Source organism: Onychostruthus taczanowskii, unplaced genomic scaffold (assembly GCF_017590055.1).
Source record: "Onychostruthus taczanowskii isolate IOZ18803 unplaced genomic scaffold, ASM1759005v1 scaffold8, whole genome shotgun sequence".
Classification (NCBI taxonomy): Eukaryota; Metazoa; Chordata; class Aves; order Passeriformes; family Passeridae; genus Onychostruthus; species Onychostruthus taczanowskii.
Genome location: NW_024505892.1, coordinates 5,681,769 through 5,700,214, shown reverse-complemented (window position 1 = coordinate 5,700,214; position 18,446 = coordinate 5,681,769). Strand labels below are relative to the sequence as shown.

Genomic DNA, 18,446 nt, shown 5'->3' with positions numbered 1-18,446 from the left:
CCTCGCTATACCCAGAGCACATCACATTTACCTGCTAATTAGGCAGCGACTCTTTGAAGAGCTGCTTGCTTCTTCAGAAGCAGAAACAGAAAAGTTCTTTATATTTTTCTGCGTTCTAACAAGGTGTGCACAGCTAACTCTTTAAAATGTTTCAGGTAAGTAAAGTTACCTATGTCTATGTACACAGAAAAGATAGATCAATGTTATGATTCATGCAAAACTGTCATATGCCATCCTTCCTTCAGCATATCTACCTGGGCTTTTACTTGCTCAACTCTGCATGCATTCAGTCAGTGAGATGGTTCAGGCCTTAACTAAACAACAAAAAAAATTTAAAATACACTTGAATTAAGCTTGAGTACTGTTGCATAAAAAACAGATGTGTAGAAGTTTTCTGGCAAAGCAGTAGCAGTATATATTTTACTTTCAGATTATTTAAGTGTTTTAAACATTATTCTAGAACTGAGGTTCTCTTGTTGAACAAAACAGACTAGTTTTGAAACTAAAATTTAAACTTCTTACACTGACAGTATCAACAAAGTAACTCAGCGTTCTGAAGCTAGATATTTCCTTTTGCTGGAGGGTGGGGAGGAACCAAACACCATAAAGTCAGAAAAATGACAAATAGCTTCAATTCCTCCAGTGCTGCATTTTCAGGAAAGCCATCCATCTCAGCCACATCAACCAGGTGCCAAAACAGAGACTCTGAGCTCTCTACTCCCATACCGAGTGCATTCAGAGGGACTACACACACAGATTATGTTTGTGACACCTAAGCTAACATGGGGCCCAAAGCTGAAAGCTGCCCAATTCCTCTTCACTGCAGGTTATACCTGACACAGCTGCTAACGTTTCAAACAAAACTCTGTATTCTCTTGCTTACAGCTACATCAGTGTAATTGCTCACCCTTTCTCAAGCTGAAGCCAGTAAAAGCAGTTAATGCATTAACAAGTTTTGGATTTGGCCTTGCTTTTTTCCATGTTAAAGCACCTATTTTTGAGAGGCCACAGTCCTTCCATTTTTTGTGTTAAAATTTGTCTTTGAAAAAAAAAATGGGTAGAGACCTACACTTTAAAAATAATACAAAAAGCAGTTTGCACCTGCCCCACCAGGGTGCATTAATGATCTGTAGTTAAAAAGGACTAACACGTTACCTGTGAAAAGGCTATTACCTCAGAACTAGATTCATAGAATCAAGAACCATTTAGGCTGAAAATGACCTTTAAGGTCATCAAGTTTAACCATATCCTACTCATCTCTTGCCAATAATTATGACAGGACCTAGGATTAAAACTCATACATCAAATCCCTAACACATGGCTGGGCTGACCTCATGAACAGGTCTAGCTTCCACAGGTCAAAATTACTTTTCTGAGATATCTGCATGCTGGACTCAGGGAAGTAAAAAGAAGGGGCAAAAAAAAGTGAAAAGAAGCAGGAAGAGAGATATGTTTCAAGACCAGATGAAATAAATTCCAGTTTATAACATGGGATTCTGTCATCCTAGAGCCTTTCAGTGAGAAAATCATTCACAGGTCTTGCATCACAGAATTCATAAAAAACAGTACATGGCATGAAGAAGAAACAAAAACTTAAACAACAGATGTAAAACACAGTACTGTAGAACTTTTTATTTTAATTGCAATATAATGCTGACAGCAAAGCAGTTACGATTTGAAAACCATACTCAGTGAAATCCTGATTCCAGTGACAGCCACAGAAGTCTGCTTCTTTACAAAGCTTCTAGATCCGAAAAAATCCCTCAACCAAACCAAACAAACAAAAAAATAAAATAAAAACCCACAAAAACAAACAAACAAAAAAAACAGCAACAAAAAAAAAACACAATCAGAGGAGAGGCTTTTGAAGGATTGTTACCATTTACTAAGGGATGACAGTTTTTCCCAAGAAATACATTTTGTAACTTGAAGCCTTTACATCCAAAACTCTACACTGGTCCACAACATAATGAACATGTTACAGTCACCAAGCAAAAAGAAATACACATCTCCTCAGAAGCACCTTAAAATCAGGTTTGGTGCTACAAGTGGCTCCTTCAGCCGCACCACCTTTCCTTTTGCAAACCTCCTTGGATTTCTGCTTGCATTTGCACCCACTACCCACAGCACCCTTCAATCATGGCTCATTCCTAATGGAGCACGGTGCCATTCTGCAAGGAGCGGCATCACTCTGCTCTGCCAGGTCTGAGTCTAAATCTCCTTCCCTGGAGGAAAACAAAGAAACAAACGCACCTGCCTTGCTCATCTCATAAACTTAACTTAAATTGTGTTCATGGTTGAGCAGAAGGGCTAGGAACTGCTCTCCTGGATGCAGTGTTATCCCACAGCTCACCACCCACGGAGGCCAGGAGAATCCTCCAACACATGGCAGTGTGTAAGGTCTGGTTCATTCCTAGGGTTCACATTCCTCGCTCTTTCCAACCTCCCTGTAGAAGATTCATTATTTCTTAGTTTTGCTGTACCATTTTGGTTTCAAAATCAGCCTCTAGTCCCCTACCCCTAAAACCTGCCCATTATATGCCAGGCTCAGCCTGGGGCTGGGAACCACCAGAGCAGGGCTTAGAAAAGGACACAGCTAGTTGACAAAACACTGAAACTTCCTTCTCACACAGTAGGGTCAGGTGCACAGTGTCAACAGTGCAGGAGAAAAGAAAACTAACCTTCATCTTCTTAATCTCTTTTCATGACAACCAGTGTGTTACTTGTACTAACAGAAATGATGCACTACAAACAGAATCCAGTTTTCAAAACAAACAACCCACTTAAAAATTTGACCACTGAGGGATCAGTTAGCAGCACAGACCCTTTTTAAGGAATTTAGAATTCCTGATAGAAGGAAACAAATGGACATTTGATATGGTGTGATGTGAGCAACCACATCAGCACAAGCCCAACAAAGGAGATTTTCCTTTCCATCCTGTAAGTATGACTGTAGCAGGACACAAATGCAGATGTCACCCTCTATTCACTCTAACCAAAAGGCACACCTAGCCAACACTGCCCAGCACCACACACTAAAAAACCCCAATACCACAGAACAAAACCAAAAACCAAATTACCTGTATATCAAATGAAATTTCTTCAGTGGATACCTAACCATGGGGACTGGAGAACAACTCACGGCACTGGCAGAAAGCCACCCTTGTCATTCCTTTGTGGTTCTCAATTTGTTTACTAACTAGCCTGAAGATGACCCAGGCTGCTTGTGACTTGACCCCACATATTTGGGTGGCAAGAGGACTTTCATGTCCCTCAGCTGTTAATTATTTGGGCCAGATCTGCACAAGTGACTGGCTCACAGCAGGCAAAGTCAATCTGTCACCACATACCTGGCTATATTTCAGCACACTGTTCCAAAGTTTACTTGCAACAAAGTAAAAGTTTCATTTCCTTGGTTCTTCACCTATTGTCACCAAGATATCACCGCTTATACCACATAGCTACCCCACAACACCTGCATTTGAGAAGTTTTTGGATTTGGACAGAAGGTACAGACCAGACTTTATGTCATGGACTATCACAGCTCCTATTTTAGGAGTCTTCAGCAGCTTCACTACAAAAGGCTTGATCCCCAACCAGGATGGGAAAAGGGAGTACAAAATGTCAAATACTGCTTATATAAGAGAATAATTTATTTTTAATATAAATTCTAAATATCATGTGTAAAATCTTCATGTGTAAAATTATTATACACTTCAATGCTTTCCTGAATTATCTGAACCTTTGTGAGGAAGTACGAAGGAAGAACTCAAGACACTCTCTGGCCTACAAAGTTTTGCTGAGTTTGCTGCAGCTACCAAAAATCTGCATACAGACTAACCCCAGCTTTATCACAAGTACCCACGTCTTCGGCATCACTACAGCTGCTTAAAAAGCATTCTAAAAATTATACTTCTTAAGTGGAGAGTAAAATAAAGCCCTTGCCACCAGACTGGGGCACTACTTAAGCATAAGACAGTTAACTACAGCAAAAGCCTGCTGACACAGCACAGAAGCAGTGCCAAGCCACTGACCACATCAAGTTGCTCCACACAGCATCTCCTTAAAGTAACAACCTAGGCAGGCCCAAGGATTTTCTGCAATCACAGCATCACCTGATCTGGCAGAAAGCCATCCACACCTCTTCCCCTCTGAATCAAAATGGCAGTGATGCTTTGTGAATATTTATATTTTTTTTTATCTGCTGCATTACCTTAGAATACTAAAAAAGAAAATAAACTGCAAAATAAGACAGATGGCATGTGAGGCAGAAAGCAGAAAAAAACAGACTGGAGTAACAGCAGACAGAGAGAGAGCTGCTAGAAAAGGTTAAATTTACTTGAAAAAAATGAGTCAGGGAATACATTACCTTTTCTTAAGATAAGGCTAAGTTCAAGGAAGCAACAGCTCTCACTGTGAACTTCTCTAAAACAAAGCTGTGATTTCCTCTATCTGCTGCACTGGAACTGATCCTTGCCTGCAGTGTCTTAGATTCTGAGGAAATGGCCCTCAGTTATCTTCAGAAACACTAAGAGAAGATCCCAAAATCAGCCATTAATGGATGAGAGCAAAGTAAGAAAATTTCCTTTCTAGAAATAATACTAATACAAAGCTTTTAAATCCTAAAGCGAACACAAAATGAAATGTAAACAGTACTATTCTGACATTGTAACCAAAAGATAAACACATATCCTGCCTGTATAAACAAATATAATTTCCCTGCTGTTTTCCCTGATGTTTTCTGTTCCCGCAAATCAGTTACATATCAGTTTCATGGGTACTCATACAACCCCACATTTCAAGAAGGATGTTGGAAAAAAACCCTGAAAAACACATAGAGAAGCCATAAGAAAAGCAGCAACAGGGAAGAAATGGCACCTTGGTGGGCTCTACACACAGCATACCAAAGAGAAGGCCAAATGCTTAATTACAGCTCAGGAGTACTACAGGGCAGAGAATGACTGAGCAGGGAACAGCTTCACCGAGCTCTGACAGGGGCATTGGACCACACAGCACCAGGAATTTGAGGCATGCAACTGAAAGCAGTTCACCTCTCAGGATAAACAGCAATCAGAAAGGCTTACTGAGATTATGATGAGTACTCTACACATTGACAAATTCAAGCCTAACCCAGAAGTCTTCTCAAAGGATAACTGTGGTTCCATGACAAGTCATTAATTCTCAGGTAAGTATAGGGAGGTCAGGAGGATGCTAAATGGTACTGAGGTGAAATATTGGTATCCTTTCTCCCAGCCTGGTCAGAGACTCGGAGCAGCGCAGGTGCAAGAGCAAAGCAATGCAAGAGCAAAGCACCGCACCTGGTTGTGGGCACTCAGTATGACATTCTGCACTGCAACCAGAGGAAAGCACCAGCAGACCCCCTGAAGCCTGCCTGCACTCTGCCCTTGCAGGCAAGCTGGGGAGACACTGCAGATACACAGCCAGGGTCCCATGCGAGGCTGCACAGTGCTGCCCACCCCAAAACTGAACAAACAGTTCCCAACATACAACTTCCAGCACCAGTACAACCACTCACACCCACCTGACATTTTGACCAGGAATAAAGACATACAGCTTTCCACCTACAGTAGAAGGGTTTGCAAAGAAAAGCAGGAAGAAAAAGAAAATACTCCTCTGTATGTGTTTAATATATCTATCTGAAACATTTTGTTTGGGGAGAGAAATATAATTCCTCTAGCCTGCTGTGAATTTTGTCACTAACTCATTGTTTCATAAATCTGGCTAGGGAAAAATGACAATGGAGTAAGATCTTTAAAAGGAAAAAAAAGGAGGAGAAGGAAGAAAGAACTGAAGACTTCCTTGTCCTACTCTGCTTTCTTTCCTAGTCAAAGGAGGTCACTTGAGTGAGTGCTCTTACTGCTGACTTCACTCATCAAATGTAGCATTTCCTCTTTTTGGGAAAACAATCTTAACCCCCAGGACAAACTCACAGCAGAAAGTGGCAGCAACATGACTTGGACATTTTCTTCCGTGAGGGTACAGATCACTCAAAAGAAGGAGTGAGAAGCCATCAACTTTGTGGCAGGCCAACCCCACCATCAATAACTCCACCAACAGGTGGATACCTCACTAAAACAAAAGCTACACCTATAAAGCCTTTGACTATTTTGGCTTATTGATCATGATGAGGAAGAGGTTTGTCAGTCAACTGCTTTTTGGGTGATGACACTGAATTTCTTCTGCAAGATGAGCCGAGGGCCATGACTGCCTGTCGCTGAACTGGGCACCTGCTGAGACACAGAGGGCACAAGCCAGGTGCTGGACAGAGAGCTTTACCATTTTTCTCAGCATTGGTCATGTTCCAGCTTTCCTTTCACGCCTACTGGACAGCAAAGGAAAACTGAGTCCCTTTGTCCTTCATTTCCATAATTACTGTTTGTGAGCAGCTCCAGCTGCCTAGAACAGCAATTTCTTGTGTCAGATCTCACTGCAGAGGCTCACACTACATTCTCCCACCCAAATGGGTGACTGCAGACAGTCACTTTGGACTGCAAATAACTAGCTACAGGATCACCACAATTTTTCAAATTATCTTTCCAAAGACTTGTTATCCTCCAATCCAAATCACTCTCAAGTGAATTCACTTCTGTTTGGATAGAGAGGCTTATTCTCTAACAAAGAGATTTGCAAGCTGTCCCCTGAAGTCAGGATCTTAAGGTAGCCAAATATCCACTAGAGCCAGCCACCAACTAATTTCAACCTTCTCTTTCAAAATCATGGATACACAAAGCAACAAAGCCATATTCCTAATAAGACAAGGACTGTTCCAATCAATTCTAACTCACTTCATCTCCAAAGGGAATCACTTACCATTTCAGCAGCAGATGTGACACATCCAAATGTGAGTGTGGCTACTGCTGCAGTGAGAACAGGGCATTGGGCAAAGCCAAGGAATGAAACCCAGAGACTGCCTCATAAACAACTTGGACAAATCAGGTGTTCCAGAAGCATTTCTCTTCCATAACTTAATATGCACCAAGATAAAAAAAAAAAAACACCAAAAAGACAGAATTTCCCTCCAAGCCCAAGATTTTGATCCACTACTTAAAAAAACCCAAAAAAACAAACAACCAAACAAAAAACAGAAAGCCATCACACAGCATTTTTGCTACAAGCATCTACTTCAATACAACTCTTCAAAGGATCAACATTACTTGACTATTTAGGTCCTTAAAATATTTTGTGTGTATTTATGGACATTTTCCAGGTAAAAAGATGAAAGAGAAGGCAGTCTAAAATGCACTGCAACTTACATATTTTTTATCATGGTTTACATTTAAAAATATATTCCTGATAAAGTAATTTTCATTCAGAAAGTATATATTCACGCATACTTATAGTCTTGGCATTTTCTACTGCCTTCTCCATTAATTTTCTGAAAGTCTGTGTGTGTACACATAAGTGTCAGATGGAACAATATCAGGAAATTATTATTTCCATACTGTGTAAACACTGGCTGATACAATATGCTGGCAGAGTTCATCAACACACATTTTAAGTATCACACAAACACAGGCCCTTAGGCTGGGTCATAGCATTTTAAGCAAGCCATAATCGATTAATGGGCACCTACCCATCTTAAAAGTCCATCACTGCGCATTAATACAAGAAATGTATGACTACCTAACGGGAGAAGAGTAATTGTAGCATGTAAAGTAAACACATGCTAAAAGCCTGCTACTGAGTCGAAGTGTTCATCATCTCATTTCATCACCTAGGGGATGAACAGTTACTACATCCTTTAGCACCACGATATCGCACACACATCACCCAACATACAAGTATGCCACTCCACCCGTAAACCAACTCTGAAGCATCGCACGATGAAGGACAGAGAGGAAAGTCCATTGCACTGATTAAAGAGACAAAAATCAATTACTGACACACCTTTGGAACCCGGCAGCACTTCGCAATCGTGACAACCAAAGGCTACCCAAATTAATATACAGAAAGAGCCTGGAACATTCCAGTAATTCATCCAAGACCCTGAGAGGGAGGAAATAAATGAGGTTGGAAGCCGCGAAAGCCATCTCGGCGGCACGGCTGGGTAGCGGCAGCAGCAGCAGAGCACACCCCGGGTGCCCGGGAGCAGCACCCGCGGCGGGCGGGCAGGTCCCTGGAGCCGCCCCGCGCCCCCGACCGCGCCCGCACGGACACACCGCGCCTGCCGAGCTGCGCTGCCGCGCTGGCTCCGCGCACCAGCGAGCGGGCGAAGAGCTCCTCTGCCACCGCAGCGGCGGCCCCGTCCCCGCCCCGCCGGGCTCCGCGTCCCCCGGCCAGGGCCCAAGGCCGCGCCCGAGCAGCCCCGCCCTTCCCGCGGCCCGGCGCGCACAGACCGACCTGCGGGCGGGCGGCATGGCCCTCGGCCCGCCCGGCCGCCCCGGCCCCGCCGGAGCGCGGTGGCCCCGGGGCTGGGCGCGGTGGCCGCGCTCCTAGGGAGCTTCACAGGCTGCAAGCTCTGTCCTGGGCGAAGGGGTCGGTCTGCGGAGCCAGAAGCCCTTACGAGTCATAAAGCCCAGGCGCCGGGGTCTTCCTCTGGATGGGAGTCCTCTGGAAGGGCGGTGCTAAAAACAAAACAGCCAGTTTTGGAAATTGAGGTTAACCAAAGCCTTTAGATCCGTGGGAAACTGAAAAGCCTAGAAACCTCAGCTGCTGTTTCTACACTGTCCGCCAGTAGGCTTCCTCACCCAATCCCCGGGAAACAACACCCGCTATATTTACCAGAAAATCCACTCCCTTACCCGAGATAACTGCAGGTAACCCAGACGTTTGTGGCTAGCCTAAACAAGATCTAGCTTCTTTTTTCTTCCTTAGGTCAGTAGTCAGCTCTGAAAGACTGATTTCAGTCTTTCGGACATTGTAACAAAGGCTTTGCAACACCATTAAATTCCAAATTCTGCAAGACAAAATCTCAAGCCTGAAGATAGGCAGATACGTGCATAAATGAAAAGGTGACACAAAGTGTACACGTATATAGAGAGATGCCAAAAGAATGTGTCAAAATAACAAATGGCACACAGGTGTCTCAAGAATAATATTTTTACTAGTTATAATGCTATGAATCCAACGAGCTTTAATTTTAAGTAAGAGATTTGTCAGAGGCTTTTTTTTTTTTTATTTAACAGCTGCTTAGAAGATTCATTTCAAAAACACGTAATTTTCAAATGCATCTCCAATACAGACACAGCCATCTCCCACCGTTGCCATTATCCTACTTGTAGCATATGCTTGCTACCACTCAGTGCCACTACTGGAACAGCAACTGTCTCAACTCCTCCACTAAATTTGCTGCTGCACTTTCAGCTAAAATTGAAGTTTCCATCTGATTTTTTTTTTTACCAAACCAGTTTCTTTTACAAGGGACAGATTTTCTTTAAAACACAGTCTGCTGCTTAAAGGATACATTCTAGTAACACACTGAAGTTAGTACATCTTATTATTGCCCAGCAAAAGATGGACAAACCCAAAGTTACTTTGGTTATAATCTCAAAGACTTCACTGGTGCAAGGGTTTTCTACCACCACATGGAAGAAAGCAGCCCTGCTCTCAGTTACTCTTCTAGCAGTGCTTAGATAACAAAACTGGGAAAAAAAGAGGAAGAATAGTAGTACTGTTTACCCAACCTCCTTTGCCAAATTGCAGGAGCTATGAAGCCCTATCCATCAAAGTGGTGGAAACCCTGTTTATCTCTTAGCTGCACTTGCACAACAATGACAGTGACTAACAGCTTATTTTAGCTCCAGAAAAGATATCCCTGTCCTAATGTACCAGTTTGCTGTCCATCATCATTCCAAGCACAGTCACCTCTATTGTACAGTCTAGAAAGCTCTATAAAGACACTGCATGAACTCCATATAGCAAAGAAACTACGCATTTCTATAGTACTTATGTTCCCCTGAGCATATCAAATATATATTCTAGACTGCATGGGGGAGAAATCACTCAAATTCCTGTCAGAGCAGCAGGATAAGCAGGCTAGGACTGGGAGAGAAGCACTGTACAAGCTCTAGTTATGGCACTGTGGGTTACTGCCTGTGGCTCAACCCACAGACTTCACATCATTGGCAGAAGTCATTGTGTGAGTGGCACGTCACACCCCCTTATATTTTACTGAGTCTGAAGCACTCAGTAATGCCTGCCTTTCTGTTGCAACGATGAACACGAGATAGACAGATAAGAGGTAGATTAGACACACACACATCCCCTTTGAAATAAAATTTAGTTTTAGTCTCACTGCAGTAGAGGATAGCAGATAGCCTGAATAGTTTGCTCTTTCCCACAGCAATATGTTCCTTGCTAATTCATTAGAATACAAATGCTCTTAACATAATTTGATTAATTGTCTTTGTGGTATCAATGCTTAGAATATCTTTACCAGAGAAAATCTTAAATTCATGTTGCTTGTTGATTTCAGGTTTGGGCAAATTTGTTTTATCACTGTTTGCATTATTTTGATGGAGACAAAATGTAAATTTGCTATTTTCATCACTTCCAAATTGTGAATTTTTATCCTAGAAAAATATTTCTCACACAAACTTACACATATAACCACACATGAAAGACAGAACAGATTCAGGATACCGAAATACTACATTTGAGTGGGTTTTGATCTTCTGCTTCAGTGTACATTAACAGAGTTACATACATTCAAGAGAAAAAATTGCTAGAGGTACGGTATGTTTATGGCCTGCATTCAGATCAGCTTATACTAATAGCAGAAAAAATACTGTATTGCTCATGTAGTTCATGTAGTTTTTCTTTTTTTACATCTGTAATTGTTAGCTTACAGCACATTTATTTAAGACAACCTGCCATAAAGAATAACACTGACAACCTTGACTGCTATAACAGTCCAGTTTTGAAAAGATATAAAAATAAAGGTGACACCAATCTTTCTTTTTTTTTTTCCATTATCAGCCCTTCTGTTTTTGCCTATTACTCCTACCATTATTCACCATGAAGTAGTCACAAAATAGGTTTCATACAGACAGACTTTTATGCATACATAATTGAGGCTCTGCTTGATCCTTCTGCACTGAGGGCTATTCTTAGCTTGGTTTCTTCAGTTTATGTAATGATGAATTTTCAGAGTGTCCCCGACTCACCCTTTAACTTTGAATTGATTGTCTGGGTATAACTCAATGTGACTGAGGTATTGAAATTTTCCACAAGTTTTACAAAAATGAGAAAGCGACCATAGCTTGAAACTTTTATAAGAAGTTGTCCCCTAATAACTGATTTTGTGCACCTATTTCTCTGCCTAAAAGAGCAAACCAGAAGTAGCTTCCAAAATGTTCAACTGAAGAAAGACTATAAAAAGAAATGGAATTTGCTGCAATACAAGAGGAGATGACAAAAACGTCCTATTTGTTTCAAGTAAGGTAGCTCAGTGGACACTGCATGAAGCACCTCACCACCACACTTTATCCCAAACCCCAGAATCACGTGCATTTTAACATGGGTTAAAAGGGAAGAGAAGTAGATCCAGGCTTTACTATATCAAATGCAGTGCCAGGGGAGGAACGGAAGCTGAAGAAAAAGAATACAAGAACGTGTGAAAGTGCTTCTGTAAAGTAAGTACCGTAAAATATTGCTGGTTGCTCCCCGTCTCGTTCTTCAGGATCATTACAATATCCCCCAGGAGCGGGACTGCCGCGCCCGAGCCGTGGCGCTGCCCGTCCCCTGGCGCTGCGAGCGCCACACTGCAGGCACAGGGAGCCAGCCACCGCGCGGCCTGGAATCTGCTCTTGGAGCTGGGACAACCACAACGGCTGCGACGCCTGGACAACGCATCTTCAGGTTTTCTTCACGTTATTTCCATCAAAACACTACTGCGGTTAAAACAGATATAGTAAGTACAAAGTACAATAGCATTTTCCCCCCGAAAATTGTTATAATCCAACAGTTAGGTCACCAATCTGGCCATACATGGAAATTAAACACAAAATAGCAAAAGACTGTGCATCATTTCTTCCTTCCCTCTCCTTTCCACTTCCTTGAAACTGGGATGATGTACAATTACAAATCAGGCGAACTTAGAGAAGAAAATCTGATACCAAGACTTTCCACATGAAACACACAGGTTGAGGAAAGAGAGGACTGATAAATGCAGTTTCTATGCAGATCAAGGGTTTTCACTAGAGCTGAAGCATATACCTCAGGAACTAAAGAAAATTTGCACTTACCATTATATATTACATACATACTCAAATTATATACTTTCCATAACTTAGCATATTACTTTGATGTTATTCTTATTAATTTTACATCATAAGTCTACTGTCACGTATCAATCAGCATGTCAAATTAAAGTAATAATAATATATCATTTATTCATATGCAACAGACAAGTTAATTGCATGCTGTTGTACAGCTTGCATTTAAAGGAATTGCTCTGATTTTTCAGGTTCCAAAATTCAGCCTTACATACTAAACTGTGACAGCCGTGATCCAGTACCTCTAACACTGAATGCTACTCACTCGGTTTCACAGGCACACCGATGTTAAGTGAAAAGAAACATCGGCCTCTGACATTCCTTTCCTGGTGCCTTTGGGAAAATCATTCTTCTCCAGCTACCATCTCAAGAGATGCAGGCACAGGCACTGGCTGCTTCTGTGCTGGCAGGAGGCGGAATCGCTGACAGTTTCACTGATGCACTTCTCTATCGGATACAGGAAGCCAGAGGAGAGGCACAATCTTTTGTCAGTGCACATGACTTGTACAGTAAAGAAAGCCATTTCTAAAAATAACTAGGCAGCATATGACTCTCAGTGCTATTTTCCTGATGGTCTAGTGGCCAACCCTCACCTCTGAGGTTAACATCAAGGAAAAGATCTGCTATTTTAGTAAATTTCTCTTGTACATACCTTAGTGTTCACTGCTCCTGTGGCGGTAACTAACAACCCTTTCACTGCTCAAGAGAAATTTAGTAAGATATATTACTCATTTGGAAAGTGATTTGCTAACTGTCAAGCACAACAGAGCAGGATTGCTTTGCTTCTACAACTAACAGCTACCTAGGGCATGGACAAAACACATTTGCCCACCCTGCCATCAGCGTAAGGCCACATTTTTCATAGGCTCAGCTACTTTTCTGAAATTGTCAGGGGGAGTATTTTGTCTCCATCACTGAGGCAGCTTAAGAACCAAGGGGCCCACCCCTACCTTCCTCTGAGGTGTCACATAACAGAGACACTCTTAAGGGTGGCAATGACCATTCTGTAACCTGTATCTTCAATCCTGCCAATGCAGCTACTGGGGGGGGCCTAGCCTTGTTCTAACCTAGCTGTCTCCAATCACAGCCACAGAAGTCAGTACCCCTCCAAAACCCACCTGAGATGCACCCAGAGTGGAGAAACCTATGCTTTTAAACACAACACTGTGGACTTAGTGGAGTATACAAACACTTAAGGCTAGCTCAGTTTCTGCAGTATAACCACCTAAATATCTGGCTGGTGTTCCTTGCAGGTTCCACTCTGTAGGAAACTAGGTCCCACTTTGCCTTTCTCTTCAACAATAGGCACAGATGCCTGCTGGGACCTGCTGACCTCTCTCACCTAAGCAGACCCACCTCTCTGAAGTGGCCTCAGGGCACAGTGATACCTCAGCCTCCAGCCCCACACAGCTTGGCTCCTCAAGGCCTGAAATGCCTTTGTCTTACCAAAGGGGATGCTGTCAATCCTACACGTGTGAAAAGCTGTTCCTGCATATATAAGACACCAGATCATTATCTAAGAGGGCCTGATTTTAACCTCATATTTTGTTATCTCTCTCACTGCACAGTAAAATGGCTGAATTTAGACCAAAGAAAGCTTCACAATCAAGACAAACATTTTGTTCTAGACTGCTATAGTAAATGTTTTGTGATGAAATGAACCATCAGCTTAACAGGGATGCTGATGAGATGGAAACCAAACACCTTCAACCTCCTTCGCTCGTCCCAGAAGAAAATTATTCCCTTAAGTTTGTTTTCAGACTCCAAAGCTTTTGAAGATCAGCTAATGCATATTTGCACAGTCCACAAGCACACAGTCTGAAGCTTATCTATCTTAACACAGAAAGGTTTTTGCATTTTAGAAGCAAAGGGCTTGAGAACTAGCGAAATTTGCTCGGGCAGAGCCAACCCTCCCGTATAGTTGAGACTGCCTAAATAGGGAATATTATTTTTGCTAGTACAGCTCCCAGATCTTCTATGCTCATGAAAACAACATGCCAGAGGAAAGAGCTTTTGCACAGAGGTCATCCGCAGCACTGACCGCTTTCATTCCACTCGCACAAACCTCACAAAAAAATCCAAGGTCACAAATTAATATCTATCGTGTGAGGAGGCCGCGGCAGCGCAAGGCCAGCAAACACCGACCTCGATCCCCTCTGTGGAGCCACTGGCTCCCACCTGAGAGGGCCCTTTGGAGCCGCTTTTCCCTGCAGGCCTAGCACCGGAACCCGGACAAGCTGAGGTGTTTCCACAGCCTGCCCGCCGAGCGACCGAGCCGGCGCGGGGGGAAGCGCCACGTTCCTGCCCTCCCGGCTGCCGCCGGCCGGGATGTGCGGTGCAGAGCGCCCAGCTGACGGGGCCCCGCCTGCAGCCGTGACAGCGACACTCCGTACGGAGACGATGGTGTCACGATCGGCTTGTAAAGGCAACACGAAATGAGGGAAAACAACTGCGGGAAGCCCGCGCCTGCTGGGGCCGGCGGGAAGAGCGCTGGCGGAAGAAGAGAGGAAGACCTGGCGGCGGCCGCCGGCGCCCTCCTGCGAGCCTCCCCGCCCCTGCCGCGGCCGCACAGCTCTTGCCTGAGGCGCTGTGGGAGCCACCCCCGTTCCCGCCGCGGCACCGCCGGGCTGGCCGCTCCTTCCAGCCCGAGGTCCGTCCTGCCTCTCCCCAATCACCATCCCACCTCCCGCCCACGGCGAGGGCCCTTCACCAGCCTCGCCTGGGCGGCCCCCTCTCCTCCCCAGCCTGCCGCCGCTATTCTCTTCCGTGGGGTGGAATACAACGTCCTTCTCCACATGTAGCTGCTTCCAGGACTTGGTACTGCTTAGAAAGTGGGGGCGCAAGGAGAAAGCAGCGGAACACAGTTAAAGGGAAGAGGGAGAGTGCGTTGTTATTGCTTCTTTACAAAGAAGCGGGAAATGGCTTTCAAGGATCCCTGGTGGTCTAGTGGTTAGGATTCGGCGCTCTCACCGCCGCGGCCCGGGTTCGATTCCCGGTCAGGGAAGACGTATTTTTTTTCACCTTTACCACTTTCATCTCTCTTGTTTTAGGATTGTCTCCGGCCCTCTCCTTCTGCTCTTACGATTCAGGGACCATGGCCGGCTCTCTGCGAGCCCGAGGCGCGGGAGTTGTAAGACGCACCTGACAGCTTGCTGAAATCGTACACGAGGGCCGTGCAAAAAGTCTCAGCGCCCTGTGCTGGTGGGGACGGGAAGGTGTAGCATTAGCATCTGCTTGGAAATCTTTCAGTCACAGCACTGCCTATAGACATCCAATACCCACCCACATGTATTTTTTTTTCTTTTTTTTTTTTTTTTTTTTTTTTTGGGCTTCTCTAACAGCTTAGGGTGCTCCCACACCTTCCCCCTGCCACAGGTGAATGGTCACTTGGTGCTACCATGAATCTTTGAACCATGGCAGCAGGGACCCAAGTAGGGGCCGGAGCATCTCTCCTAGGAGGAAAGGATGAGGAGACTGAGCCTGTTGAGCCTTGACCAAGACAGCTGAGAGGGAACCTCTTCAATGTCTACAAGTACCTGAAATGAGGTGCCAAGAGCATAGAGCCAGGCTCTCCTTGGTGGTGCCTGATGTGAAATAATGGCTTTGGCTGCCTTTCCCATGGCATGCCACAGCCTAGGCTGCCCTCCCCTTCAGATAGGAGTGTCTCATGGGAAAGGTCCTCCACTATATTTTTTATGAAGAAGAAGCTTTGAGGACATTCAAAGGGAAGGGATCACCTTTGCTCTAAGGCAGAAAGCAAACAGTCAAAAGGGCTGTTGTCACCCTTTAGATATAAAGAAAAGGTGTCAGCAAATTATAGTTAAACACCAGCTCCACAGGTTGCCACCCAAGGAATTATTGCATTCCTATGGCTGGAGGTTCTTAAGAGTGGGCTGGACAAGTTATCAAGTCTCTCAGACTGGGCAAGAGGAATGTCTCAGTGGATCTCCTAATATCTTGAAAGTCACAATTATATGATTTCATCCTGCACTTTCCCCTATAATTAACAGTTTACCTGTTAATTAGAACTGTGTAGGGCTCGGAGTTCTTCTCTCCCTCTTTGATCTCAGTGAAATGCCTTACCAAGTTGGTGGAAGAAGTTGTTGCTTTCTATGTCAGAAAATGATGGGCAATTTTAGAAGGAGCTAAAATGAATTTCAGGTGTTGACTGCCTTCTCAGAAAAGACATGTATATGGTTTTACAGAATAGGAACAAAATAAGCATTTCCTTTTTCTTTAAGTCATTCTGTAGTAGGACATTTGCATGCTCTTAGCAGTTTAAGTCCAGCTGTAGAGTCACCTGAGAAAAAATAATCACATGTAATATTTTAGAAACATGTAAACAAATGCCAGAATAGCTCTTGCACACAAAGAAAGAGTAGTTTCCAATATTTTGTTATGAATGCTGCATAATCACTGAAGAAGTTATCAAATGGCCTTCCAAATCCCTTTTCAGTCCAATGTCAGACTTGAAATTTGCCCATGCATAGACAGCAAGGGGTAGGCACCAATCCTCTTGGCTTCGTCTCCTTACACTTCAGGTCCACTGTGACTGAAGGTATCCTGGTCTGGGATGTAAAGAGCCCAGATCAATGTTCACCTTGAGCATGTGTTGAAGAGTGTTACAGCAGTTTCTGATTCCTTGTTCCTGGATCTTAGTGATGGAGGGAAGGAGCTAGGTACTTGTTTTTAACTGATAGAAGAACCATCCTTCCTAGAGCTTTTGTTGATGTTTTTGGTTTACATAAAAGGTAATTCATGATGCTGGCATGCTGAAGCCCCAGAAAATGTGGGCTGTTTTACACAGGACTGGCAGTGCAATCAAAAGCACATGACAAAAGTGATCTAGCTAGAGCAGAAATATTTCAAACAAATATAAGATTATTAATAACACATTTTGAAAGTAGCTGAATTCTCTTCTCGCTGTGGTAGATTTTGAGATACTGGCTCACAAGTATTTTCACTTTCATTTCTGTTCTTCGTCATAAGGGTGACCAAGTTCTTTCAAAAGTGTATGGAAATGAACTGCAGAAGAAACAAGAATTATAAGAAAGACAATATCTTAACTGTAGATCAACTTAAACCAGCAGCTGAGTCAACTTTTCATTCTTGCTACCTCTTTTAAGTTATATCCCTACATCAGTTCTGCTTTGTAAGTTTTTTCCAATCTTATATGAAGTGATATTTTGGCTGTAAGTGAACATAAAATTTTGCATGAGTTTTACAACTAGCAATTCTTTAGAAAATGAAAGTTCCCACTTTTTTTTTTATAGGCGTATTTTCTAGTTGCCATCATATTTCACTTCTGTTTGAAGGGCATAGAGCCATGCAGTCGTTAGATTTATTCTGTTCCCAGGACATTCTCTTGGCCACTTATAGCCTTTTTGTCTGTTTTATTGTGGATATAAACAAGTGCAACTCCGTGGTATCCTCCCCAAGGCAACGAGCCTTTGACTAGTGATATAAATATTGTGGGAACACACCACGAGGTGGCATCCCGGTCCTGTGTCTGCCACCTCCCTCCCGCGGTTCCCCGAGCAGCCCCTCCTCTGGAGGTTTCAGACTCAGTTCCTTAAGTTAACGTTGTGCCCATTTCATTCCAATGAACTATAGAGGAATGAAGGATTTGTATTTGCTGATAAAGCAAATTTCATGTACAAATGAAGCTTTTAAGGTAAATCATTGCACAGTTTCTGAGTGGAACGCTGTATATGGAAACTTTACAAGCTGTCTTTAAACAGTCTTAATATAACATTAAAAAAAATGTCACAAAGAATAATCAGGAGTGTGACTCGGACTCTATCACCTCATCCTGTCTGTGGCATTAATACAATGAGGGCATGTACCATTACCAGAGTGACAGAGAACCATGTGTCCCTGAACATGTTCACCCCCACAGCCACTCTGCTGGGGTCAGCAGCACCTCTGCTTTTCACCTGTAGGTTTTGAACTGAAGGTCATGCAGAAAGTTTGTGCCAAGGTGAAGAAGGGAACCACAATTTCTGCATCCCAGGTCAGGATGCCGGGGCATCAGCTGCCCAAGGACACAAGATAGGTCTGGTTTCATTCCCTTCCCTTCTGCATGGATTCACAAGGCTGGTGAGCCATGGGAGCAGTCTGTGCTATGACATTAGTGCTGCCACCATGGCAGTCAAAGGACACAAACAAGGCAAAATGTTTATTAAACTGGTGGGGTGGAAGGAAAAACAA

The 18,446-nt window shown here is 43.5% G+C and overlaps 1 protein-coding gene and 1 non-coding gene across 2 annotated transcripts in view; one reads left to right on the top strand and one right to left on the bottom strand.

The window, feature by feature from the left end:
• NCOA7 (nuclear receptor coactivator 7) overlaps positions 1-8,400 on the bottom strand; it is a 78,765-nt gene extending 70,365 nt beyond the window's left edge. Inside the window, exon 1 of the mRNA XM_041423955.1 lies at positions 8,362-8,400. The gene's annotated coding sequence lies outside the window, so the exon portion shown is untranslated. The remainder of the gene's footprint in view (positions 1-8,361) is intronic.
• A 6,768-nt stretch (positions 8,401-15,168) lies between these two features.
• On the top strand, positions 15,169-15,240 carry TRNAE-CUC. The gene has a single exon. It is a non-coding gene; the product is annotated as a tRNA-Glu (tRNA).
• Positions 15,241-18,446: the final 3,206 nt, after the last annotated feature.